The 6953-nt window shown below is 36.6% G+C and overlaps 1 long non-coding RNA gene across 1 annotated transcript; it reads right to left on the bottom strand.

Annotated features, from left to right (window-relative positions):
* Positions 1–719: 719 nt before the first annotated feature.
* Positions 720–4404, bottom strand: LOC128087991 (uncharacterized). Its single transcript, XR_008210106.1, has 3 exons — positions 4299–4404; positions 3570–3600; positions 720–1510 (listed from the first exon to the last, which is right to left on the bottom strand). It is a non-coding gene; the product is annotated as an uncharacterized LOC128087991 (long non-coding RNA).
* Between the last annotated feature and the right edge of the window lie 2549 nt (positions 4405–6953).

Here is a 6953-nt window from a genome sequence, read left to right as displayed (position 1 = left end):
CAGTTAGACCTGAAGGCTTGTAGTAAAGCTCAAATGATTCCTTCACTGGAAAAGGTAGAAAATCTAGGATGTTTGGGAAGAGTAGAAAGATTCCTAAATATTGTAAAGTTATTTTCCAGGAACTCTTTCCGTGTCTCTACAGAAGGGATTTTCAGGTTGAGCAAGGGCAGACATGTTGAATACATGTCTACATGAGCTACTCTCTTCTTCAGTGTAGGCGGCACATTTAATCTTAGGCTAGTGTATCTCAAAGGTCAATGACTCAACAGAACACATGCAAAACATAAAACACATGCAAATCCCTCAGACGCCAGTGGGCTTTTAGCAAATGCTAACTTATAAGGCTGCTATATTTGAAGCCTTTAGTTTTTAAGTAGTAGTATGATTGTTTTAAAGCTGCTCTGCAACTTGCAGAGAATGTTCCAGGTCTCAGAACTCCCAGGACATAACTGGCTTCCCAAGGCTATGTACTGGGACCTGAGGACTTAGACTATAGTATTTATGGTGAAACAAGAGGAAAATATTTTGGCAGTATAACAAGTATTTTTTAACACATCTGACTAAAGCTTAAAGTAGGATGATTTGGAAGTAAAATAGACGTAGAAGCAAACACATCATACTTTAACTAATAAGCTATGTTAAGAAACAAGAAGATGAAGACACCATCTTAATGTCAAATTATCTAATTAAATGTATAATGGCATCAAATACATCACAGTACACCAAAAAACCAACAATGGGAGTTAAATTCCAAACTGAAGAGGTCTGAGATAAAGAGCTCTGTTATGAAAGTTCTACCGATGCCCTTGGAAGACTGTTTCTGTTCACAGATTCAACTGTCTCAGAGTAGAGGGTTTGCTGTTGAGAGGGCCAGCCTGTGCAGGGGAAACAAAAAAGCAACATCTGCTCTCAAGCTTGGCAATTGAATTCACCTGGCTGAGCTGATGATTTCAATTGAGTTTCAGAAAATACTCTTTTATTCTGTTAAATATCTAGGGCCTCCCACTCCCTTTGAACACCATAAGCTTCTTGACAATTCGAAATTAAAGCACAAATTTCCAATGTTTACAAATGTGATGGGAGCCCTTTGCATTCTGGTAACTCTCAAGTCAAAAATAGTCCCCAGAAGTCAAATTCAGATAGCATGAATTGGCTCAGAGACATATCAAACTCCTATCTGGAACTGGAAAGGTTGCAAGGCAGTGATGTCATCTACTGCTTTCTGTCAGGCATGATGTGGATTGTTGCTATAAAGTTTCAGGTCTTGAAGAATCAGGTCTGAAGTTTTATAGATTATGGAGGACATCTGCTTATTTGAACGGGAAATAAACTAAAGTGACTTTAAGAAAGAAACAATATAAAAAGTTGCACAGATCCTCATTCACAAATAATCACCAAACATGAAAGAAATCTATTAAAATATCATCCAGATTCAGTAAGCTCTGAAATGATGCCATTATTTGATGTGGTGACTGATGTCTCAGACAAAAATCCCACAGTGTTCTCTCATCTGGAAAATAAAAAGATATTTCGGTGTTGCTAGTAGGTTTTCATTTGACATTCAGACATGAGCTCATGCAGGCATTTAACAAAAAAATCTGAGAGTTTTTTTTGTGTACAAATGCCATAGCTCTTTAGCTTAGTGTCCTCAGAAAACCACTTTTAATGAAATGCAGTTAAAAAAAAATAATAATAATTCATAGACCTTTCATTAAAATTGCATTCCACATCTCAGGTCCACATTCACTAATTTACCAATTTTCCTTAATCAAGTGCTTGTGCTTAGTTAACCGCTTAACTGACTTCCTTGAAACTATCACTGTTCAAATTCATCACATATACAGTGCATAGAATGCCATATATTTTATATATTTTTTTTCATTTAGCCATTGTTTCTCTGATTTTCCTTGGTTAAATTAGTCAAGATTCTGCAGATAGCAATCACGTGGGTTGGTCTAGCACTTGCATTCAGCTTTAAAGCTATCTTTTCTCTGGAATAACTTACATATCTGCATTCTTAGTAGTGTCACTTCATGCACGCATTATAAAATCTGCCCATAAACACATTAACGTAATGGAATCTGTCTAGTATTTTACACTCTTTAGGAGTTATCATTAAGAGGCTTAAATTTTAATTTAAAAATAAAGTCATGTAAGCTATAATTATTGGTAACTTTGTTGCTTCTACAAGTCACTTCATTCTGTGCTCTTAACATATCCCAACAAGCAAGTGGTTTGTTTACATCGATCCAAAACATCAAGAAAAAATCAGTCTTGTACATCGTGCTGATGACTGTGCAAGTCTGATCCTGCTGTCCTTCCCACGAAATAGGCCACAGTACGACTCCACCAGCCATTTACACAGATACTAGTTTTGAGTATTCTCCAACCCAGGAGTGATAATATAGCCCAGGAATTAGCAAGGGATGAGAGCTCCAAACTGAGAGGAAGGCTGTTGTGCCAAGTGAAAGCGTATAGCAGATAAAAAGTGTGATCCTAAGTAATTTCACATGTGAAATAGTCCATAGCTTTTTTCTGAAATAGCTGAAGTAGTCTTGGCATGGAATGGCTTCGTGTCTTGATTCCATTGACTTTACTCTGAATATGTTCCCTGTTTTGAGCTGTATGATACTCCTTATTTCTTGACTCAGACTGACTCGAGCTGTTGCCATTGAGCAAAAGCCGGAGGCAATTCCAGAAAGCCTTTTTGTCTGTAGTGAAGAATGACGGATAGTTTGCAAAATGTTCAGGCATCCTCCACAGAGAAATGTACTGCTTAGGTCTGTGGTATTTTCGTTGTAATAGGTCAGCACAGTTCATGTATTAAGAACAGCAACATGGGAATTACAATGCTTAAACACTGTTAGATCTGCTATCCTGTTATTACCACGTCTAAACACCAGATGTTTCAGAAAGAGATTTAATCAAGTTCTTAATACAAATATATATAGCTTTACTGTCATTTCATGGGTTAAATCCTTCTAATAATACTGGTATTGAACTGTATATTTGGAATGAATGTGAATCATCCACAGCACTTCAGATGAAACAACTGTAAGAAGGCAGACTTCAAACTATTTTACTTACACAAATTCATATGTTTTACTTCTTAAATATGTGAATGAAATAGAAATGAGTGACCTGATCCCAGAATGCTTTGATCAAAAAGATACAAAACTCTTATCAAAATGTCATCTGAAAAAGAAAGTTAGATCAGGAAAATCAGCACTTGCTTCAGCTTTTCATTTCCAGAGTTGGTCATAGCCTAAGTGTAAGGTGTTGGCTTCCTGCTGTTTTTTGTTTGTTTGGAAATTTTCAGTGGAAACAGAGACTTTTTTTACAAAGAATGGGACAAAAGAGAAATACAGTCCTCTACCCGAGGTAAATGACACTGACGACCTTTTTTCTTTGTCTGAAAAAGTATAAAGTTTTCACATCTTTGAGGCAGATCTTCCGAGTTGCTTGGCAGGGACATCAGAAAGGAGCACTTAGCACTTCTGTCAGGCCTCCAGCTCTTAAGAAAGATAGTCAGAAAACAAGAACATAGTGATCATCTGAAGAATACTTACCTGAAGGGGAGTCTGGCATCACACAGGAGCTCTGCGGAAAAAAAAACAGGAAGAGAAAACAATTGAGGGGAGGCTGGAAGCAAAAAGAGAAAACAAAAGATCAGCTTTTCTGTTCCAGTGCCTGCCTCATTCATCCGAGCCCTTGATCCCTCAGGAAATGAGGCTTCTCCAGGCTGATTTGGTCCCCAGCACAGCTTGGAAAGAACTGCGCGTGGTGTGTAATCAAACATTGTGCTGACATGAAATGGAGCTTAATCCACCTTATCCACCTGATATGGATGTAGATATCTCACTCTGCTAGTACTGGTTTTGTTACCCCAGGTAAAATTTGCTGTGACCAGTACTGTATTCCATGAAATCAAGTCCTAGTACTGAAATAGTTGGGTTACTGCAAGATTTTTAATTCTGCTGAACAGAATTACTCTGATGTTCAGAGCAATTTCATCTTGGTACACACAAGCTGTTCCATTGTGGAAAAATCCTACAACTTCAAAAGAGGCCTTACTCCCTTCCTTGCTCTTAGAAAACCAGATGCATCACAAAAACATTGGGCTGGGGTCAACTTGTTTTCTTTGGGTTGTTGCACTGCTGAGCTTTTTCTTGCTGTAACTGTCAACATGCAGTGCAATGCTTTCTGTGCATTTTTCTAAATCTCCTTGTGCTTTGAGTTTATCAGGGAAGCAAAAAGAGATTAGGCTGATTGCCTTTAAAGCAGGATGAAGGACCTACCTGTTTGCTGAGGGCTTCCTGCCATTACTAATAAAACGGGGAAAGCAAAAACCAAGTGGTACTTCTTAGAGAATGAGGTGATCCAGGAGCCAGTTTCTGGTGAGTTCATTCCTAGAAGTCACAGTGAAAATCTGTCAGCTTTTAATTTAGACATTCAGTAAAATAACACTGACTACGTAATGTATCAATTACCAACCTTAAATTTTACAGTGTAACAGTCACAGTCTTTATTCCATTTCCTTGTACAAATTCCTTTTTCTTTTTTCTTGCTGTTTCCATGAAATTTATTGACAAGGATTTTTTCTTCAAGACATTCTGTTAGCATATCTGTGAGAGGATTGAAACCTGCACTATTTTTCCCACTTCTGGGACATCTGAACCCAAGATAGTATAAGCCCTGCATTATTAATGGCATTTTACATATTTTATTGTTGTTTTTTTTTTTTCCATGACAATGGTAGATGAAAATGAGCAGTTAATTCTCACCATGTAAAGAATTCATGTAGAAGCAGGTTGCCCACAACACTTCTCACCGTTACCTATTCAATGACTGAACATCACTCATTTCAGTTCTGAAATCAAAATCCAAAATTCCTGAATGTGGCCCTGTAAGATTTGGGAACTGCAAAACACCCCTTCTGGTCAATACTCTCTACCTTTCTCAAATGTGGGAAAGGAAAAAAAAATAAAGGCAAAAAAGGAATTATATTAAATGTAGAATGTTCCACAAATTTTGGAAGGCAGATTAGATCAGATGGAGGGGGAGAAGGCATTTCCAGAATAAAAATTAAAAAAAAAGGAGGGTTCTCATGATATGCACAGCTGCATGGAATCTTGTCAACTGAATGTTGCAAAATAAGGACATTATCAGTTTCAGTGTCTCCTGGATGCTGAGGCAGGTGTTAAGAACTGCATTAATTACCGAATAGTTCAGACCTAGCTAAGGATGAGGACATCTTTGTGAGATACTTCATCTTTACCTTCACTTTTCTGTACTTGGCCTTCTGAAGTGTGTCACTGAGTTCCAGCTCAGGAGTATCCCTGCACTAATACCTGTTCTTTTATGGCCTTCAACAAGTACAGCTGGTTATACTCAGTGCATACATCAGGACAGGAAGTGTAGGTAGCAAAACATACCTTAACTGCTGCCATTTGTCAGCATAACTCAGGCAAACAAATTGCATGTAAGATTTGCACTTTCTACAAATACAGTGTTTATAAAAAGACAGTGTTTTCCTCAGAAGCAGGAAAGGACTTCACTAGAAAACTTCTCATTTTTTCTTTGTACCTGTCATGTTTTCTTGGCTAAGAAACCATAGAGTATTAAGTATGCAAAAGCAGAGATAGAGTATGGATTTTAAGCTTTTTCTCTCATCTGGTTCCTTGGTCATTATCTTATGTGCTGATAAATATTCAGTTGCTGACAACTGAACTATGAAGCATCAGTTGAAAAGAAGAAAATGAATGCAAATTCTCTTTTAATTACCTCAAGAATTTTCCATATCACTCTGTAATATAATAGCCTTATTCACCAGCATGCATTCTTCACTAATACTCCCATGAAGTAAGGAAACTTCATTATCTTTCTTTTACCAATGAAATGTAACCAGAAAAGATTAAATGACTTGCTGAAAGTTACACCAAGGCAATAGCAAAGCCAAGTTCAAAATATTAATTTCTTGAGTCTCTATACAGTTCCTTAACACTAAATTTACCATCCTGTACCCATTTTTCTTCCTCTGTAATAAAATATTTTCTCACAATTTCAGTATTTTAGCCAATTATTTAAGCTGTAACTGGTATTTCTGGTGATTGCATATTAGTTTATAATCTATTTTTCCACCATAGAAAAGACTGTAATCTTTATAAAAGGAGATCACAATTAAAATCAGAAGTAATATTGTAATAGATATGTTTGTTATTTTTACCTGAGATTACTTTCTTTTCTTGAAAATATATGGGGATAGGCATACTTTTACCATAACTCATTTTGCATTCCAGTTATGAATATAATCTTTTACTTTCTTATTCTAAAAAAATTATAACCTTTACTGACATTTTTGCGCTTAGAGAGAAGACAGATCCGATATCATCAAATGATTATCATGCTTCAATATCCCAGGAAAAAAATCTTTACCTTATTACTGAAAGTTCTCTGTGAAGGACATCTCTCAGGGTCACTTTTGACTTTGTACACCGAGAAAAACACCAGTTCCCTTTTCCTGCATAGGATAACTTAGGACTACTTCCAGTACTCAGATTTAAGTCTAAATCAAAGTTCCATGAATTCTGTTTTAGGTTTGGCATTTAAAATCCTCTAGTGAATAACTTGAAAGATGGAGCAGCATTTATGGATGACAATTAGCTGAAAATTTTACAGAGCAGCAGAAAGCTATCATGTAGCTGCTTATGTCATGGTAAAACTCCTTTGATTCCAGCACAAAAACTACATGTCTTTCACCTTTGATGAAAAGTCAAAGTGACATGGAAATCTCTTAGATTAATTGTTGGACCAGTTTGTGTTCTGACAAACAGGGCCTGAGCTATGTTACATTAATGTTTCTAGGTTGACATGCAATACATATTTTTAAATTATTTTCTGTGGAGAATGGCTTGCACCCCAGAACTGGGAATAGCTTTCTCAGACTAAAGAAA

This window comes from Tympanuchus pallidicinctus, unplaced genomic scaffold, assembly GCF_026119805.1.
Source record: "Tympanuchus pallidicinctus isolate F22 unplaced genomic scaffold, pur_lepc_1.0 scaffold1, whole genome shotgun sequence".
NCBI lineage: Eukaryota > Metazoa > Chordata > Aves > Galliformes > Phasianidae > Tympanuchus > Tympanuchus pallidicinctus.
This window is presented reverse-complemented; position numbering and strand designations above follow the sequence as displayed.